Genomic DNA, 21,173 nt, shown 5'->3' with positions numbered 1-21,173 from the left:
CCACTGCAAAAAAAAAAAATAGTCAGGCAGGCCTGACCTCTGCCTTCATTTAAGGACCTGAATTTTACAAATTTATAGACAGGAATGTAAGAAAAAATATCCCGGCTCACCCCAAAGGTGTATCTTGTTCAGTGTCCTGCTCAAACACCCAAACAGACTTGCTTGGTGTGCTCTCCCAGCCTCCAGAAATTTGCGGATAATGAATTTTTTAAGTCTGAATTGCCATCTTAGTGTTTAATAACCTTTGGGGGGTTTATCCACTCACGCTTCTCTGAGCTGCTGGGAAATTTCAGCACCCACCTCTTGCAGCAGGGAGTGTGAGGCCTTTCCTTCTCTGCTCTGAAGATGTCACCTCCTCATTTCACTCATGTTCCCTTAATTCTTGGCTTAAAAAGTCAGTGAACAACTGTTTCCAATTCACTTTCTCCGTGACCTTCATCTTTTTACAGATTTCTAACATAATTCTCCCTTTCCCCTTATTTTTTCCCCATTTCCCTACACAGAGAGACCTGTGGTACCTCTATGACCATTCCTGTTGTGGGAGCCATCCCATTGCTTCTCAACCTTCCCATAACCTTTTCCAGCTCCACTTTATCCTTCCCAAGAGCAGGAATTCAGTGTTACACACAGTGTTCATGGCACACACAAAAACCAAGGAAATCTTGGCAAAATCAGAGCTGTGTTGAGCTGCTGTGGCTGTCCAAGGATATGAAGGAGAGGGAATGGTGATAAATTGATCAGGAAAATAAAGTTGGAAAACACAGAAAAGGGCTGAGGGCCCCCAGCTTCTCTAAGGACCATGAAAAATCATAAAAAAGCAGCGTAATATCCCAGAATTTGTTTGCTAGGGAGGAATCTGTTGTCCTGATTAAGGACATTGCGTTGCTTGGCCACATTTGGTGTAAATTAGGATGTCTCTGGTGATATTGCAGAAGGCAGGAACACCTTCAGCACCTGGTCATTCATTTGCCAAATGTTCAGGGATTAGCAGAGGTTAAACAGACTCCATAAATGTCAGATGTCGACAGCACCAGTTCAGCAATAATAAACTTGAAGCAGAGGAAAGTTCCCTTAAAATATCAACCTTTCACCCAGCAGGGCTCATTTCAGGGTTTAAAAGATGCTGCACATTACTGGCCCATAAATAATGGTAATGAAAAGGTCAAGCAACCTGTTAGGAAAATCTCACTGCTCGGTGAATGAGCTTGGAAAATCACAGATGGGGTGAAAATCCAGTGTTGCAGCCCTGGTTCTTTTGTATCCAGTCTGTCCTAATTCACAGAGCTAAACCCCCTGTGCTTGCTCTGAAATTACCTTGAAGTTGCAGTGGCTGCACCACGTGTATGAGTTGGGTCAGGCTAAACTTTTAACCAATTTTTCCTGATGAGATTAGCAATGCCTTTCAGAAGGAAGTTTTGCTATTTAAAACATCTTTTTCTTTTATGGGAAATTTTTCAAAAAATTTTTAAACAAGTATTTGATCTGGAGGCAAAAAAACCCCAAAACCCAAAAAACCCAACGAGCCAAGCAAGGACAAAAGGAAAGAAATGTAGTAAGGGAGATGGAGCACATGCCCCACCTGTATCTCATACAGCTCTTCAAGATTGCAGCTGTGTATCAGGGAACAAATGACATCTCCTAATCCTCTTCTGACCATCAGACCACTTTAATTAGGGCAACGGAGCTGGGAAGGGGCTGGAGCCCCAGGAGTGGCTGAGGGAGCTGGAAAGGGGCTCAGGCTGGAGCAAAGGAGGCTCCGGGGGGACCTTGTGGCTCTGCACAAGTCCCTGACAGGAGGGGGCAGCCGGGGGGGTCGGGCTCTGCTGGCAGGGAACAGGGACAGGAGAGAGGGAACGGCCTCAGGCTGGGCCAGGGGAGGGGCAGGGTGGATACTGGGAAAATTCCTCCATGGAAAGGGTTGTCCAGCCCTGGCACAGCTGCCCAGGGCAGTGGTGGAGTTCCCTCCCTGAAAGTGTTCAAAAATTGTGTGGATGTGGCACTTGAGGACATGATTTAATGGTGACCGCGGTGGTGGGTTGACAGTTGGACTCAATGATCTTTTCCAACCTTAACAATTCTATCATTTTATGAATAAAAATAAATTACTCAATACAGAGAACCCAATATGTTTTTCCCAACGCTGCCAGAAAGCAGCATCTCTTTTATTTTCTCTCCTTTTCCCCCTGTTGTTTCCAAACACTGAATATCTCTGGGAAAACAAGAAGCGGCTCAGAATTTACAGCAGGTTCTTTATTTTCCCCCTTAGATTGCAATAAAGACTAGGTAGGTCAGCGCTGTGCTGTTCAAAAGTTTATTTACTTCCCACTGTGATTTCTCCTTGAAAGAGTAAGGGCAGAGTAACCTTTGGATCTTCAAAAGCTCTGTCACTGCTGTGATTACTCCAAGAGAAATTTGTGTATTGTTGGGTTGGCAGCGAGTGTTCGATGCCGCCAGAGATTCCCGTTAATAGCTCAGGTGAGCCGAGAGGAGCCGTGGCTCCTTGGATGTTTCTATCCTGCATCTCATTAATTAATCTACTCCAGCCAGCTCCTCCTGATCCATTGTACATTCCCTGCTTATACAGCCTTATCGACCTGACCCTGGGGAAAATCAATTCTTGTAATCTATCTTATTACATTTAAATATATGTACAGAACTTGATAGAGTACAACAGTGGCGGGGCCTGGGGGAGGCACGGAAAAAACGTCTGGGAAGGGGGAGGAAAAGCCCTGCAGATCTGCCCCAATTTAGGGTTTTTCCAAGTTCAGGCCATGATAAACTAAGAACAAGGATTTAGGCAAAAGGGTCACATTTATCTCAGGTGAGGGGAAGCACAACCTGGGACAGACATTCCCAGAAATCCATGGCACGTCTGACCCTCCTGCTGCCTCCCCTGAGGATCTTTAAGTCTTTCAAGAGTCAGGCACTGATCTCTTCCCTCTGGTGATTGGTGGCAGGATCCAGGGAATGGCTGGAGCTATGCCAGGGGGGTTTAGGTTGGATTTTAGGAAAGGTTCTTCCCCCAGAGGGTGCTGGGGCACTGAACAGGATCCCAGGGAATGGGCACATTCCCAAAACTCCAGGAGTGTTTGGACAACGCTCCCAGGGCTAGGGTGGGATGTCTGTGCAGGGCCAGGAGCTGGATCCTTGTTGATGCCTTCTAACTCAGTGTATTCCGTGATTCTATGAAGAGCCCTTAGAGTTCATGCTTTCAGCTCTGGATTTCCCTGCAATTTTGGTCAAAATACGTTTTTAAAAGCAAACCCATTTTTCTTCATCACTTCAATAAAAAGCGCATCATTATCCTTCATTTGTTGTTATTAAATCTGTTTTCATATTTTAATAGAACTTGATTAGGTAAAGTAACCTGAATTTCCATGAAGATTGTTGTCCACAGAAGTTGTGGCTGTTCCTGGATCCCTGGAAGTGTCCAAGGCCAGGCTGGACATTGGGGCTTGGAGCAACCTGGGACAGTGGGAGGTGTCCCTGCCCATGGCAGGGGGTGGAACTGGATGAACTTTCAGGTCCCTTCCAACCCAAACCATTCTGGGATTCTTTGATTAGGCTGACAAAAAAATACAAAAGGCCAAAAAAGCTGATCTGGGGATGTAAAGGACTCACTTTGATTCCTGGGAAAACCATGGTGGGATTCTTCTTGTAACATATCCTTGGGGACAAGAAGGAGAATAAATAATCAGGAAGGGTTAGCATGGATTTACCAAGCATAAATCATTCCTGACCAGTTTAACCAGGCTCTTCATGGGGATGTTTTGCGGGAGAACTGGAGAGAGTGGACAATGAGGCAGGAGAGGTTCAGACTGGAAATAAGGACAAATTTTGATATGAAACTGGTCAGGCATTGGAAGAAGTTTCCCAGCGAGGCTGTGCAGTCTCCAAGGTGTGGATGGAGAAACCCTTGAGGAACCTGGATTCATCTTAAGGGTGATCCTGCCTGGAGCAGGAGGTTGGTTGAGACCTCCTCAGGTCTTTTCCCTCTGAATGTTCCTGTGAATCCACAGCTCTGAAAGACTGTAGGACTCTCTGAGACACAGCTGCTGCCACAAGGAGGATGTCAAAGCTCCATTTCTCCTCGCTGGACATACCAATTGTGAGCATTGCTCTGCTCTGACTTGAGGGATGGAGATGAGGAACCCAGAGTGGCAACCAAAATTTACTGCTGGGTAAGCAGAGGTTATGTCAGACTGCAGAGAAACTTTGGCCACTGCTGTCCAGGACAAAAGGATGACATATGGATAACTGGAAGTAGGAATTACATCCAAAAGGGAGAGGATTGATTCTGTTTTCTTTATTTTGACTTTCAGGAAGTGAGGTGGGGAGCAGAACAGACCCATCAAGGAATCAGTTGATGTGCAGACACCACAAAAACCCAAAGACAGAGAGTGGGTACATTGAGGCTGATTTGTAGAACAGATGGAGCTGTTGATACGAGCTGATTTTTTGTTGAAAAGAAGTGAATGCCTTTAAAAGTGGCCAATAAAAGCCCTGGGGATTATCCATCTAAGGAAAGGCAGCACAGAGTGCTCATGTCTGGTGTTGCCCCATTTTTCCTATGTGTTCATTTGAGATGGAAAATGGGTGAGTTCACCCCACCAAGCTGAATCCAGCAAAGCCTTCCTGTGACCCAGAACCATCCATGAATGGATAGAAATGGGTGCAAGTGCCCCAAAAATAATGTGAAAACACCATTTTCTAATGGAAATCTGCACAGCCTTCTCCTTTTTGCCCCTCTCCTTTGTTTTCCTTCCTAAGCCGACTTCAGAGAGAAGGGACAGGAGGATGTAAAGCCTTGCTCTGGCTGCCTTCCCTCTGACAACAGAGGCAATGACAAATCCGAGATGCTGCCAGCCCTCCTTCAAGGGCTGGATTGATGTCCCTGCCTCATGCTCAGACCCAGCTGGGAGAAGGGGAATTAGGCCTTGTCTTTCAATTACTGCTGTTTTGCTCAGGGCCGCACATTGAAGCCTCCCAGCGGAGAAGTCCCTCTTACCGCTTAGAATCTCTGGATTGTATTTGAAAATAAAGCTTTTAATTAAAACTGGCATTTCTCAGCTTCCCACTGGCAGCCAACATCTGCCTGCGAAGGAATATCTTTTGTGACACTTGCGGTACAGAAGCCCAGTGTTAAAGAGAGTAAATAATTCCCCTCTCTCCTGCCAGCAGACGAGACGTGCGAGACGAGCTCCTCCACACTTTGGGCCATGAAAGACCCCTCGGCACTTCCCAGCAGCCAGGGGGTTAATCCAGTGACCTGGCTGGACTCCAGCTCGAGTGATCTCTGTCTCAAATCCCCCACCCCGCAGTTCCAGGGTGATATAATCCCCTGTTCTGTCATTAGAGAATCAGAGAATCACAGAATATCCTGAGTTGGAAGGGCCCACAAGGATCATCCAGTCCAGCTCCTGGCCCTGCACAGCCACCCCAACAATCCCACCCTGACAGCGTCGTCCAAATGCTCCTGGAGCTCTGGGAGCCTTGGGAATGTGCCCATTCCCTGCGGAGCCTGTTCAGTGCCCCACCACCCTCTGGATAAAGAACTTTTCCCTGATATCCAACCTAACACAGTTCCCCGGGAGCTGTTGATGCACAGAGTTAAATGGATCTCGGTTGGCTTGTGCACAACAGCCTTTCCTAGGTGGGCTCTTCCCCAAAATAATGCCAAGGCATCTCTTCCCAACTCCAAGATGCTGCCCCTGCTCTGAAGACAAACCTCATGAAAAATGTCACCCCCAAAGCAATATTTTGGCAGAGTTTTCAGCAGCTGACAGGGACCATTTCAAACGCTGCAACCTCAGTAATACCAGAACACTGCCTGCATTGTCGCACTTAATTAACACCCAAGGATGAAGAGAATCTTAACAATTTTGGCAACGTTCTTTAAGGACTTGAACTGCACAATGACACAATTGAATCCTCTTCTGACATCTTTTAAATGTGATGTGAATCTTTTTGTGTTCAAAGTGGGGATCTTGACATGTAAGTTAATTTTATTATGCCTCTCCTGAGGGCAAGGGTTTTTCCTCTGCTCACAGTTGCATATTCTGATGTGGGGTAATCGTCTCTCCTCCTCCTCCCTGCACTTCAGGCACTTTATGTACCAAATCTGTCATGTTCAGAATAATCCCAGTGAAGGAGAATGGGGAGAGGGCAGATGGAAATGACTTATAGACAATATCCCTGATAGTCACATTAGAGTCATCTGTGCTCTGACTTTTACAAGTTTCACGATATCCTAGAATTCCATCAAACAAAAAATTAAAATAGAAAAAAATCCCCAAACCCAGGTGGGAAATGGTGATGATACAACAACAGATGATAAAAATCAACATCAATTATCCTCCAGCACTGGCAACCCTGGAGTCATGAAAGTCAAGGAAAAACAATAAATAGAAAACAAATGTGGCCTCAGGAGTTTGTTCATAAATTTCCATGGCAATAGCGCTGCATGTTCCCAAACCTGGAATCGCCTCAAATCAGATATTAAAGCTCAGAATCATCTCTGCTAATGCACCATTTCTGTCTGATACAACTGACATCACCCTGTAAATACTTTATGTTTTTAGCAGCTTTCCCCCTCCCATCATTAAATATTTAACAGTTCTAAATTACTGTTGGGTTGTTTTGGTGTAGCTGCTTGGGCCGTGGACTGAACTGTGCAGATGAGAGGAAATGGTTTATCAGTTACACAGTGAGGAAGGACATCTTGTGTTTCCTTCTCCAGTCCCTGTTATCATACAACCTCTTTTATCAAGATTGTGGCTGCCCCTGGATCCCTGGAAGTGTCCAAGACCAGGTTGGACGGAGCTTGGAGCACCCTGGGGTAGTGGAAGGTGTCCCTGCCCATGGCAGGGGGTGGACCTGGATGGGTTTTCAGGTCCCTTCAACCCAAACATTTCCATGAATCTGTGATTTCACTTTTCCATCTCTTCTCCTGACGCTTCCTGCTGAGTGGACACATTTGCAAAAGAGAAAATGTTCCTCCAGATTCAACTGTAGCAAAATGTGGCCTGTGGCCTGTTCTGGGATAATCCTGACCCAAAAAAAAAAGTCTGGTTTGGGCACTTCCCAAGGAAGAATTACATTCTCCACAGGCTCTTTTGAAAAATCTCACCCTCTAAAGCATTTTAGGCCCTTGAACAACAAATGTGACAGAAGTGGACATTTCCCTGTGGGATGTGAGGCCTCAGGCCTTGGCTGTCTTTCAGTCAGGGTCATTTAATTAATCCAGCCCCGTTCTGCTGCCGTCAGGATGTTCTGCCTCCAGAGCAGGGCCCTGCCACGGCTGCTCTGTGCATGTGCTGGACAACCATTAAAAGATAAGAACTGCAATCCAAATTTGTATAAAGATCTGAATAGACAGAGCCCAAGTTGCATGAAAGAAAGAAAAGCACAATCAGCATTTGTACTACTGAAAAAAAGCAGTCACGAGGTCTAAATCTTTGCACAGGCTCGGTCATCTGTGGCTGTGGCACTTCTGCAAGTTCCCTGATTGACTGGCAGTGAAAATCAGAGCTGAGGACTGGCCTGAACCTGCTTTGTGAGGCGGAAAATGAATGTTGGAGTAAAACTCATCAAATACTTCAGTTACAAGGGAGTAGGAACAAATCACTCTTACCTTTCTTCCTATTTACAGGTAGAAAATCTCTGCAAAACTCCCTGCAGGAAAGATGTCCTTACAAGACTGGGCTGGAAAATGAACAGAGACCTGAAACAGATCTTGGATCTTCATCAAAATTTTTTATATTTTAAAATTGAATCTCCAGATCCAAAGCTGCCAGTGCTTCAGAGTCTGGGCTGAAACTGCACCCTGATAGATGGGATTTTGGCCATCATTTGCAGAAGTCCGTGGACTGACCCAACACCCAAAGGTCTCAGCTAGGACAGCTCTGGACTTGCTGAGCTGGGTGTCCCTTTGACCACAAATATCCCCTGAACAAGGGCCTTGTGCCTGAGCTCAGCACTGAGGACACCCCTATGGCCACTGCCCAGCAAACTCCAGCCCTGGGTGGGGACGGGGGGATGGACACACCCCTGGGGACACCCAGGAGTGAGGAGGAATTCCCCCAGGGACATTACACCCCTGCAGGGAAGAGCTCAGGGTGGTGGCCACCCTCCATAACCAGAGTTTGGAAGGAGAACAAGGGGTTTTGCGTTTTTGTTATCTTAGGGCTGAGATCTCAGGAAGCTCTGTCCCTTTTCCCTTGGAGAATAATTCCCAGCTCTGATTTGGATTTTGCCAGGTACAGATCAAGGGTATCTCAGAGCATCTGTCTTTGACTTGGCTGAATCAGTAATATTCAGTAATCGATATTCAGTAATATTCAGTAATCAATAATAATCAGTAATCAAGCAAGACCCTTGTCTTGCTGAGCAGAATTTTCTATTACAGGGAGGAGTGTTATTAAGAAAACGTTCAGCTCCTGATATTCCCAAGGGAATTAAACACCTCTGTCACCTCTCTCACATCTCAGCAGCCCCGCAGGCTGAGCAGATGCAGGAATTTTACTGCCCTTGGGAACAATCTTTCCCTGAGAACAAAACCCAACAAACTGTAATTTGGCAGCCAATGTCATCTCCAGCATAATCAAGTATTGACTTAATTAGAAACCCTTTTAAGTGATGCATTGGGAGAAAAACACTTTTTTTTTTCAAAGTATTCCTCATTTGTAATTATTATTTCACTTGTGAATCTTCCACACTCCATTGAAAATGCCATATGGAAAACAAATTAGTTTGCTACAGTGACTAATGTTTATTGCCACTGCTGCTCTGAAGTTTGGGGCCAAGTTTTTAAATCATCAGTCCTTTCTCTGGCAAAAGTGCCAGAGAAATCAGTGTGGATGAGCGAAGTGTGGAGAGAAGTAGGAGCAAGACTCCAGGGAACAGCAGCATGTCCCACCTGGGCACTGAGAGTAATCCAGGAATTTCAGAGCAGGCAGTTCTTTATTTCAGCAGCTGCCTAAAACTGTTGGATGTGCTAAATAGGAGAGAACTGAAATGCTGCTGCTTTCTCTGAGAGAGGGATAATATTCCTGGGATGCTGGTTTTGGGAAGGTTATTAGGAGCTGCACGGCCATGCAAGGCATTTGCACCTTTCTTTAGCTGAGTCCCTCCACTTGGAATAATATAATAAATATAAGATGATAGAATGTATATAATTAATACAATAGAATGCATTTTGCTGGTACTGCCCCTGTCATTCCAGGCTCGAGTATCTCCATTTCTCTTGGCTCTCCCCCGATCCTTCAGGATAACACTGAGTGCTTTTTTCCCCCTCACATTATTCTTCCCCTTCATTTAAGTGTAGGCATTGCTTTTACAGCACAATGACTTCCAGGGTTATCCTGCTTCCCTTTTTTGAAGCCTGGCCACAAGCTGGACTGTCTCCCACCTTCTGCTGCATGTTCCACGTGCTCTGTCCTGTTTCCAAACCGTCAGGAATACAAGAAGCTCCTCTGTCGGGAAAGTTTGGCCTTACACTGCTCGCTCACTCAGGTAGAAGTGATTGGCTCTCCTTCCAGCCATGTCCAGGTTATTGCAATAACCATAAAAGATGGGATTTCACTTTTCCTTTCAAATTCTTCCTGTGGAGTTGGAAGGGACCATCTGGATCCGAGTGCACAAAGCCGGCAAGAGTTTTTTGGCTCTTGTGCTCTGGGGATTTAATGGAAGTTCTGATCAAAGTTTCCATGGCAGAGTCCTGCATGAGCAAGCTCTGTTCCTAATGGCCAGATGGAATTCCCATTGGAGAGGTGGCATCTGGAGGATGCCGATAGGATGTGTGTTAATAAAAATGAGGATTGGGAATGCGGATTGGAGAGGAGGGAGAAGTGAAACACTTTGTGATCCAAGGACAGGAGCACAAAGTCTTGGAGAGTGTGGGAGCTGCTCAGGACTAAGGACTCCAGGGTTTGGACTGTTTGTATCATCATTAGGTATTATTTATTACTAATAATATATTAATCACTGCTTGGAGGACAGGACAGTTGGCAGCAGTGACTCTATTAGCCAAAATTATGAGTGTTTCAAAACACCATCTGTTGCTGGTTACCTCGAAGCCACGAAAATAGAAACCCAATTTACATACTGGACTCTGCTGAGGACACACTGCTGGGCACAGGCTCCGTGATTGAGAAGGAAATTGCTTCTTGCTGTTCCCGTTCGTGTCTGTCTGGACCTCCTGCCTCCCTCTTCCAATGGATTCTGATGCTCTTGTCAGCTTCTGCATCTCTGCAGTGTGGAATCATTTATTTACTAACCCTAGACAGAAATATAGGACAAAGATGTTCCCAATTATCACAGGTGACCACATCATATGGAGGGAAAAGCGCTCTGCTGCTGCTACCTCGGAAATCTTTGGAATAAAAGGAAATACGTAAATTTAAGCTTCCCATTCAGGACTAAAATCCCACATTAAAAACATACAGGACACAACACACGTCCTTTAACAGGAAACACTGTTAATGTGGCAAAGCAAAGCACTTGAAAATTAGGGAATGCCAGATTGATTGTTGCCATGGAGAAGTCCTTGAGAGCATTAATCACTGCCTGGAGAGCTGGGATTGAAGAGTGTGCAGGAAATAAAGCATGTGGCCCCAGGATGTGGACACAAACCCCTCCCATGGCTGCTCATCAGAGCCACCCCATTATCCTGGGCACGGAAAGGATGTGTCCTGCAGGAGGAATCTCTGTGGGATCAGGTATTTAACATTCCACCAGCACAGGCACAGCAAGGGATCAGCAAATGCTCCCCTGCAGGGTCAGAGACCTTGTGGAGCACACCACGGAGTTGGAAATCAACGTGGAGCAGGGATGGGATTGGGGTGGGCATCACACACAATGTCCAGGATGCTCCACAGCGCCCATCTCCTCAGAGTGTAAACCCTGAGGAGCTCCCAGCTCTGCCAGGGGTTGTGTGATCTCGAGCCAGACACCCTCCTGCTCTGTGCCTCACTTTTTGTACCTGCAAAATAGGGATAAAGGTGCTTCACTTTCCAAATGTCTTTGTGAGTCAAATGTTATTCAATATCAATTACTGATTTATATTTATATGTTATATGGGTGTACTTCTCAGTGTAAATTAAAGCTTTTTGGAATTATAATCATAGAAACACAGAACGGGTTGGGTTGGAAGGGACCTTAAAGCCCATCCAGTGCCACCCCCTGCCATGGGCAGGGACACCTCCCACTGTCCCAGGCTGCTCCAAGCCCCAATGTCCAGCCTGGCCTTGGGCACTTCAGGGATCCAGGGGCAGCCCCAGCTGCTCTGGGAATTCCATTCCAGGGCCTCCCCACCCTCTCAGCCAGGAATTCCTTCCCAGTCTCCCATCCATCCCTGCCCTCTGGCACTGGGAAGCCATTCCCTGTGTCCTGTCACTATCTGCCTGTGCAAAAAGTCCCTCTCTACCTCTTTTCATAAATCCCCTTTAGGCCCTGGAAGGGGCTTTAAGGTCTCCCCAGAGCTTTTTCTTCTCCAGGTGAAGACCTGCAGCTCTCCCAGCCCTTGGAACATCTCTGTGGCCTCTTCTGGACTCCAGCAGATCCACATCCTCGTGCCAGAGGCCCCAGACCTGGATACAGCACCCCAGGTGGGGTCACAGAACTGCATTTTGGGTGTCTTTGTTCCCCTCTCCCTGCTTTGTTACTTCTTTCCCATTCCAGCTGATTAAAAAAGATCCGTCTCTTTCACTGCCCTTTCATGTGAGCATTGGCTGCCCTTTGCTCACCACTCAGGTTTAATATTCCCAAATTTTATTAACCAGTTATTTACAAACTGCCAAATCAAACAGATTAGCAAGCAAGACTCAAAACAAGACAAAAGATCCTGTGTTAGTGTCTGGCTGAGTAAATAATCTGCTTGGGTCATGCATAATTAATCAGTTTGCTGTTTCACCATTGCTGATCATCCTGGCAAATAACACACAACTCTGGGTTTTGCTTGGATTGCCTCTGTCGCACACACGAGCAGTTGACTGCAGGATTTCTTCCAGAAAGGAAAAGAGCAAATTTCACAGAACAAACCTCTGGAGAAGCTGGCGACCTCCCCACACAGACCTGAGAGCACTGGGCTGTGCGAGTGGAACATTAGAGATAAAAACCTTGCCCAAAAGAGGATCAAACATCTGCAGAAACATGGCACGATCCAGCTTTCCCCAGTACCTGGCCACAACAGCTGCTATGGACAAAAATATTCAGTTTTGGTTGGTTTATTTTATCTTAATAAGAATCTAATTAGGAAAATAATTTAGAATTATGCTGAGTTTTAATCTGTTAGATATGCTGAGGCACCAGCAAAGGCACAAGGTTGTGCCAAAGGAAAGGACAACAGAAGTTCTTTTCCACATTGATTCCCATAATCCTTTTTTATGCTGTTTTCCCATTTTCAGCTCATCATGGAAGCGCCACTGTTCCCTCCCTGTCAGAGTGAGGCAAACTCAGCCATGGACCAGAGATTTTGTCCACCTCACACTGAAGGCTCCAGCCTCGGTGGGAGGAATTGGGGTGACAGGATGCTTTGCGGCATCTGAGTCACAGCCAGCTCCCATTTCTGGGAATCCCAGAATCCCAGGATGGTTTGGGTTGGAAGGGCCCTTAAAGCCCATCCAGTGCCACCCCTGCCATGGGCAGGGACACCTCCCACTATCCCAGGCTGCTCCAAGCCCCGTCCAACCCAGCCTTGGATACTTCCAGGGATCCAGGGGCAGCCACAGCTTCTCTGGCAGTGTCCCCATGTTCAGAGCAAAGAATTTTTTCCTAAAATCACATCTTTAGCATAGACGGAGGTGTCTGACACCAGCAGTAAGACAGGACAGTTCCCCTAATTCCCTCTGCTGTTCCCACAGGATGTCCCCAACCTGATGTGAGCAGACACCTGAGTTTTCAGAGCAGTGCAAGAGTCTGTTCCTTGTCCGGATCTTCCACGTGCCCATGATATGCAGATTAATTGATGATCTTGAAATCCTTGGCAGCTACAGAGACAGGATTTTTAACACCAGTGGAGGTGATCAGTTAATCCACTTTGCCCTCCTGCCACGACTTTTCCGTCCCCTGCCAACACTCCTGAAGGAGACCCTGCTCCAGGCACCCAGGGAAGACACAGAGGGTTTACTTTTCCTTCAGGTTTGTCCCAAATCCTTGCAGATCTGTGTCATAAAATGAATTTCTCCTCCTTTAACACCCATCCTCTGTTACACTTCCTTCTGCGAGGTTGAAAACTCCAATATTTCCTCCTTGTGGAAGCGTTTCAGCTCTGTAATCAACCCATCAGTCATCTTTCAGTCAAGGCAGAAGCACTGAACTCCCTGCCTCACTGTCAAGCTTTATTTCAACCACTGAGTTGTTTCCTGGACTCGTATCCGCACTGCACCTACCTCTGGAACACATTTGTGGGGCAGAATGTCATCAGTGGTGTCCCTCATGCTGCACTCAGAGGGAAATTCTCCTCCTTCAATTAGTCACCACTCTCCCGAATTGTTTAATCTCCTCTTTAATTATTATGGCACTTCAACAACGGAGCTGTCAGCCTGTTGGAAAATTTACTATTGGAAAAGCAAACAGTGTCAGTGGAGTAACCTGGATGGCAAATAGAGGACTTTTCCCTGCTGATTCCCACAGCCTGTCTTGTTTAAAGCTCCTATAATGAGCTGAAGGAAATACAGGCACATTTCAATTAAAGAACCACGATCTCCCTGGGGAAAGCTCTCCAAGAAAATCGTGTAAAGAAACAATCTGCCTGTTCTCCATTTTGGGTTTGGATACATGAAATTAAGGTCTTTTGAAGAATAAAATATTTCTGGCATTAGGCAATGTGGAACAAAGTGATGTTGAGCCATTTTCCTCTAATAAAGTTTAGGCCACTGGATTTACCCAAGGGTTTAACTTTCCCCCAAAGATCAACCCTAAGATTGAGGCTCAAATTTCCCTGTGGAAATGGAGGGGTTTCAGTGAATGAATATCCAGGACTGCTACGAATTGTTTTTTCTTTTGAACAGTAAACTACTAAAAACTCTGAAGAGTTTTACATGAACCCTACTCCATTTTTAAGCTGCATCCTACACAATTTTTAGGTGGCATCCTACACCATTTTTAAGTCTCCTACTTAGTTTATGAGCTGCTGTTTCGCACTGTGTTGGATGATGTGTTGGGCAGGCAGGACAAGCTGTAACATAGAAAAAAAGCCTATTTTAGTAGCAGTGCAGGTGATGTCCCAACATGGGAGGACTCTTCTCACGCCTGCTGGAAGGACTGGGAATGGGATTCAGGACAAGAGCAGCCTGGAAGCAGAAGGATCCCCTCATCGTACTAATAAATAAAGAGACAAGGCACAGAAAGTTTAATTACAGGAGGGTTAAGACTGCTAGTATTTGTGTCCAAGCAAGTATTTGGATCCTGATTTTTTCAGACTGCCTTCCCTCTCTTGCTGGGGACAGTAAAGGCTTCCCCATCCTCTGTGACTTCGGAGCTTTTCTCCACACGCTCCCTCAAGGAGATCCCCTCTCGCACATTGGAAAAGTAATTTCTCTTCTAATTTTTCCTTTCTCTTCTTTCCCTCTTGTGCCTTTTTCCTGGTGGCCAGACCACCCCTGGGCTGAGCCTGATTTCCTCAGCAATGTCCATGTCCCTGTGGACATCCAACCCCTCCCAGTGACTCTTCCACATTTCCATGGAGCTCACCATGACCATGCTCCTCTTTCCCATGTGCTCCCATGTGCAGACTCTGCCTGGCCTTCCTGGCTGCTGAGGAAGCACAAAAAATAAACAGAAATATCAAAGAATGTTTTCCAGAGGGGAATTCTGCAGTTCAGCCCCCACAAAAAAAAAAACCCAAAAACAACTGAGGGAAGGAGGGAGGCGTTTAATGATGCAGTGAAAAAGTGAATATTAACTGAGATAACTTCAAATCTCTCTCTCTGTTCAGACACAGCAGAAAGGACAGATAATGATCAAAAGCCTGATGGTGAAAGCGCAGCTCCCAAGCCTCATGACTCAACACCAGGAGCGAGGCCAGCAACTCTCAATGTAAGTCCCGAGCCCTTGATGCTCCCTGCAGGAAGCTCTCGGATGTGTCCTGGACGATGCTCCAGCCCAGCCACGTTCTCTGATGAAAAACTCCACGGGGGCAGAGCCTGGTGAAGGTCAGGGAACATTTCAGCTGACATTGATGTTAAACATTAAATCCTCCTGCTTTTGTGCTGGAGCAGCTGGAGCCCAGCTCCGTGCACAGCCCTGCCCTCCTGGATTTACCCCGGCACAGGTGACCAGCCCTGACAGGCAATCCCTGTCCTCAGGGATCACCTGAACCACAGAGCCCTTTGTGGCGTCCAGTCCAGTCCAATCCATCCACTCTGCTGCAAACATCCACTTAAAAATGCATTTAGGAAGTGCCTTGGTCGTTTTTGTGTGTTAACAAGACGAAAACCCCAATACACAAAAAGCGCTCTGTATGACCACAACCACCTTAATTTATATTTTATTTGTACTGAGGAACGGATGAGGAGTCATCCCTAAAGATGGTTCAGGTTTTGGGTGCTGGAATGAAGCTTAATTTAAGACTAGAGGACCTTTATCTGTGCTTGGGAATGTCAGGTTTATTCACAGAGTCATTGCTTGGAATGGACCAAATCAGGTCCTTCTTTTTTGGTTACTCATTCAGTAATTAGGCCTGAGTTCATCAGCTGAAGAGAAAACACAGATAAGAAACGTTTGGGAAAGAATTTTTATTGCTCCAAAGATTTAATATTCAGACATTATAGACTTGAGTAAATTCTAATTGTGTTTCTAACTCTACATTTAATAAATGGACCATGGAAAAGGAAAGGAAAAAAAAGGTCTGTGAGCAGTGGGAGGAAAAAACAGGAAATGAGACCATGAATCAAATCTGGTCTTGGAGATGACAGTCGGGCTGGCTACAAATCCCACAGCTCACTTGCTGGTGATGGGAACCACACCAGTCAGATAAAAGGATATCAACATAAATAATCACAGATTAATGTGACATTATGTTAATATATCACACGTTGAAGTCCATAGGTAAATCCAAGGGTCCTGCATGTAACACACTAAGCACTGAACTCACCTTTTCTTTTTTTTTTGCTCAGAGAAAGAAAAATTCATTGTAGATCAGAGTGCGAACCTGACAAGAACTGAAGCTTGTGCCAACAGCACCAACAGCAGCAGGGTTTGGCACGGCAGGGGTGGGTGCCAAGGTCCTGCACAAGGCTCAGGGCAATCCAAGCACAAATCCAGGCTGGGGGGAGAATGGAGCCCTGGGAGAAGGACTTGGGGGTGTTGGTGGGTGAGAGCTGGACCTGCCCTGGCCATGGGCACTGAGAACCAGAATCCCCCGTGGGCAGCAGGGGAAGGGGGGGATTCTGCCCCTGTGCCCCTCTCAGGTGAGACCCCACCTGCAGAGCTGGATCCAGCCCTGGGAACAACATCAGGAGGACGTGGAGCTGCTGGAGAGAGTCCAGAAGAATCCATGGAGCTGCTCCAGGGCTGGAGCCCCTCTGCTCTGGAGCCAGGCTGGGAGAGCTGAGAATGTTCCCCTGGAGAAGGGAAGGATCCAGGGAGAGCTGAGAGCCCCTTGCAGGGCCTAAAGGGGCTCCAGGAGAGCTGCAGAGGGACTGGGGCCAAGGCATGGAGGGACAGGAGCCAGGGAATGGCTTCCCAGTGCCAGAGGGCAGGGCTGGCTGGGCGGGTGGGGAGGGGGTGGCACAGGTTGCCCAGGAAAGCTGTGGCTGCCCCTGGATCCCTGGAAGTGTCCAAGGCCAGGTTGGATGGGGCTTGGAGCAGCCTGGATGGGGCTTGGAGCAGCCTGGGATAGTGGGAGGTGTCCCTGCCCATGGCGGGGGTGGCACTGGATGGGCTCGAATGTCCTTTCCATCCCAAACCACCCCTGACTGTCTGCATGAACTGAAGATACATTCCACGATTTACTCACGGAATCCCATTTCCAGCAGAAGGCTCCGTGTTCCATCCCACAGGAAAGAGCTGTTTCCATGCTGTGAGACCTTGCAGACGTTGCTGCAACGTTCAGTGCTGCTAAGGAGGAACCGAGGAACCATCCCAGCCCTTCCATGCTGAACATTTCCATGGAGTGACCACCAAGGGATCGCTGGCAAAGTCACACCGTGGAACGAGCTCAGCGTGACAGTGACTGAGCAGGACAATCCTCCACAGAACAAAACCTGACAGCAGGAGTGCAATGAGCCGTGAGCACCTCACCTATCCAGGGTTTCCATGGCATTTTTCAGTTCCTGACACAAGAGCCTGAAATTTAATAGTGAGTGGTTCCTGGGCTCATTAGGATTTATTTGGGAATGCCTGGCAATGCTGTCCTTCAGTACTGCTTGAGTACATCAGAAAAACTGAGTATTGAGTGGTAGAAGGAATATTTCTGCCACAAAGGAGTATGTGCAGACAAGGACAAAGTGGATTGGACAAGAGCGTTGTGTTTTAACAAAGAATCAGATATTTATAAACTGGCCATAAAAATGGAAAATGTGGAAACTTTGCACATGGCAGCCTAAAAAGCGAAAGCCTTTAACCGAAAAATAAAATAACAACAATAATAATAATAATAGTAATAATAATGACAATGATGATAATAATAATAATAATAGTAATAATAATAACCTCACCCTTGTATTGGGCACTGCTGAGGCCACACCTCAATTCCTGTGTCTGGTTCTGGGCTCCTCAGCTCAGCAAGGACATGGAGGGGCTGGAGCGTGTCCAGAGAAGGGAACGGAGCTGGGAAGGGGCTGGAGTGGCTGAGGGAGCTGGGAAAGGGGCTCAGGCTGGAGCAAAGGAGGCTCCGGGGGGACCTTGTGGCTCTGCACAAGTCCCTGACAGGAGGGGGCAGCCGGGGGGGTCGGGCTCTGCTGCCAGGGAACAGGGACAGGAGAGAGGGAACGGCCTCAGGCTGGATATCGGGAAAATTCCTTCCTGGAAAGGGTTGTCCAGCCCTGGCAGAGCTGCCCAGGGCAGGGGTGGAGTCCCCATCCCTGGAGGGGTTTCAAAGCCCTGTGGATGTGGCACCTGGGGATACGGGCAGTGGTGGCCTTGGCAGTGCTGGGAATGGTTGGAACTGACGATCTTAAAGGATTTTTCCAAATGATTCTGTGATTCTCTAATTTGAAGTTCCTGCTGGTTTTCCAGATTCTCAATGAAATACCTGGAGTTTACCAGTTTGAGATGGATTTTGTGCTTACACATGTCTGAAGTGGGTTCAGATCAATCAAGATCAGAAGCAATTAATAGCTGTATATTGATTGCTATACTTTTATTTCCCATTCTGCTTTTTTTGTTGTCTTTTTCCCTGGTAGAAATGCACTCTCTACTAATCACTGAATGGAACTCCTACAACCCCATATACAACAATTACACTGCTTTTAAAATTAGCCCATTATTTATATGAACATATAAATTGTTCCACTTTTACACAGCACAACTTCTCGCTGTATCTGCAAATTGCTCCTGAGAGCTGTGAGCTGGATGTGAGTTTATTTACCAGTTGTTAACGGATGATTTTTGGACTGCAAATTTGTTGTAGCTTTTTCCAACATTAATTTCTAATAGGTTGGGTTTTTTTTCCATCTAGCAATACCCTTGAAAGAGCTCTCCAATAGGTCTGACAGTCCACAGAGAGAAGCTCCTGACATATAGATAGCCCTGGCCTGCAGCAAAGAGTCTTTCATTTCCACCTATTATAGGGGAGCCATAAATTCTGGGGTACCTCAGTCCTGCTCTTTCCATGGCTACTGAACTTCCCAGACACAGCAAAATGACCCAAAGCCATTTTAAGATTTAATTCTGCCCATTTGTCCCTTTTTTCTCCTCCTACTGAAATCTCTGCATATGTTCTGTAATTGCCAGCCACACAAAACAATCAAAAAAAGTCCCTGGTAGGAAAGAGCTGTTGTTAAAACCTTAATTTCTAAATATAAATCTTTCTGTTCAGCAAGGCAAGGGATGTGTCTGGACTCTGCCAAATATATTGGGAGAGCTGCTTCTGATTTGGAGCTGAGCATTTCCACAAGTTCCATCACTCACTGAATAAACACAATTTGACCGTTCAAAAACATTCCCAGTGGAGAAAAATAAAGAAAACTCAACACCATCAGTTTTTTGGTGCTCAGAACGAAGACAGAGAAATCCACATTTATTCCCTTAAAGAAACCACACTTCCAGGGATGGTGAATTCTTAAGTGCCCCCTCACAGAAAGTGGTTTAGCATCTATAAAAACAGCCCATAAACATCATGTCACACCTCTGGTGGCCAGTGAATCTAAGTTACAAGGGACAGAGAGTTTTCAGTGGGACAAGTCCCCAGTACCACAGGAACCACTTCATGTTAGGGTGGCCAAAAAGGCTTCTCCTGGGATACTTGTTCTGTTCTGTTCGTCTGCCCCAGTTTGGATTCCCCGGTTGCTGTCAGCCTCTACCCCTCGTCACTCCCCAGAGCTCCCCATTGCTCCCCGTTCCCTGCTCCCGCCTTTTCCCTGGATAAAACTGTGAGCTTTGGGATCACGTTGGTATCTGCCTCTGCACCCTTGGACAGTGTAGCAGCAATAAATGCTCCTGGCAGAACGCACACAAACGCCCTTCTGGACTCTTTGGTACCGACTGTAACACTGAACCCACCCGTGCGGCTGTGGGGGCACGCGGGACCCCGCAGAGCCGGGCAGGGACGGTGTTACACACCCCTCAGGAGAACAGCTTCATGTCCTTGAAATATTCCCCAGCAATTTTTATTTGGGAGCAAAGTGGCCATCAGCCAAGGCTTCAGCAATATCTTAAGCCCCAAGGAAGGCCAACGCCGCTGCAATGTTGGCTGATAGATAGTTTATATCCAAATAAAAATGGCTTGAAAATATATCAAGGACACACGAGCAGCTCTGTTGATGCTAGTGGTGGGGTTTGCATGGAGGAAGAGAAATGAGATGTGTCAGCTCACACAGGCTGCAAAAAGCTGCTGTGATTGTTGTTCAAAACCCACGCTGGGACAAAGGGGACGGGAAGGTTTGGGTGTCACTGGTGCAAATAGGCTTTCCCTCCTAGAGGCAAGAAATGAAGGATTTGGAAGGGGGAAAAGAACCAAAGAGGAGGTTTCCCAAATATCATGGTGGTTGTTATTTGTCATTATTTGACCCAACAGAAGGTTTGGGACTTCAGGAGGTAAAAGAAGAGGCCCCCAGAACGGCCAGATCCAGAGGCAGTTAATCTTGTAGGCTGAGAAGACAATGTGTTATTTGTTAATAATATTATTAATCTATTGGAAGGAAAATTACATGCCCAAAGGGGCTGTGCTAATGGGAATTTCATGTGGAAAAGGGGATGAGGTGCCAGCTCAAGCCCAGGGCTGCAGCAAGGCCCTGGGGCACTCATCCCACAGCACACCAGGGAATCACGGAAATGTTTAGGTTGGAAAAGCCCTCTCAGACCATCGAGAAGTCTCATTCCCAGCACTGCCATTCCCAGCACTGCCAAGGCCACCAGTGAGCCATGTCCCCAGGTGCCACATCCACATGGATTTTAAATGCCTCCAGGGATGGGGACTCCACTCCCTGGGCAGCTCTGCCAAGGCTGGGAAGCCCTTTCCATGGAGTTTTCCCATCACCGAAATCTAAACCTCCCCAGGCCCAGCCTGAGGCCGTTCCCTCTCTCCTGTCCCTGTTCCCTGGCAGCAGAGCCCGACCCCCCCGGCTGCCCCCTCCTGTCAGGGACTTGTGCAGAGCCACAAGGTCCCCCCGGAGCCTCCTTTGCTCCAGCCTGAGCCCCTTTCCCAGCTCCCTCAGCTGCCCCAGCCCCTTCCCAGCTCCCTCAAGAATTCTCCAGCCCTTTCCCAGCTCCCTCAGCCGCTCCTCAGCGGATTTTCAGCACCCCGCAGGTGCTGGCAGGCGCTCACGTACCCGACAGATTCAGGGACGGACCGGACTACATTACCCAGCGCGCACCGCGCGGGCACGCCCGCCTCTTCCTTCCCTCCCTCCGCGGAGCGCTACGGGACTTGTAGTCCTCGCGCCCCATGTGAAGTTCGTCCCGAAAAAGTTCCCGCACCTTTCCGGGTACCTGTCGCTCCTCGCAGGGGGGCTGCGCCATTTCCATGGCGACGCGCCCGCGCAGCCAATAGGGAGCGGCGTTCTACCGGCGGG

General features: G+C 47.3%; 1 long non-coding RNA gene across 1 annotated transcript; it reads right to left on the bottom strand.

The window, feature by feature from the left end:
- Positions 1–14,852: 14,852 nt before the first annotated feature.
- On the bottom strand, positions 14,853–21,163 carry LOC116443000. The gene is made up of 3 exons (XR_004239718.1): positions 21,079–21,163; positions 16,958–17,204; positions 14,853–15,143 (listed from the first exon to the last, which is right to left on the bottom strand). It is a non-coding gene; the product is annotated as an uncharacterized LOC116443000 (long non-coding RNA).
- Between the last annotated feature and the right edge of the window lie 10 nt (positions 21,164–21,173).

The sequence above is a fragment of the Corvus moneduloides genome, chromosome 4, assembly GCF_009650955.1.
Source record: "Corvus moneduloides isolate bCorMon1 chromosome 4, bCorMon1.pri, whole genome shotgun sequence".
NCBI lineage: Eukaryota > Metazoa > Chordata > Aves > Passeriformes > Corvidae > Corvus > Corvus moneduloides.
This window is presented reverse-complemented; position numbering and strand designations above follow the sequence as displayed.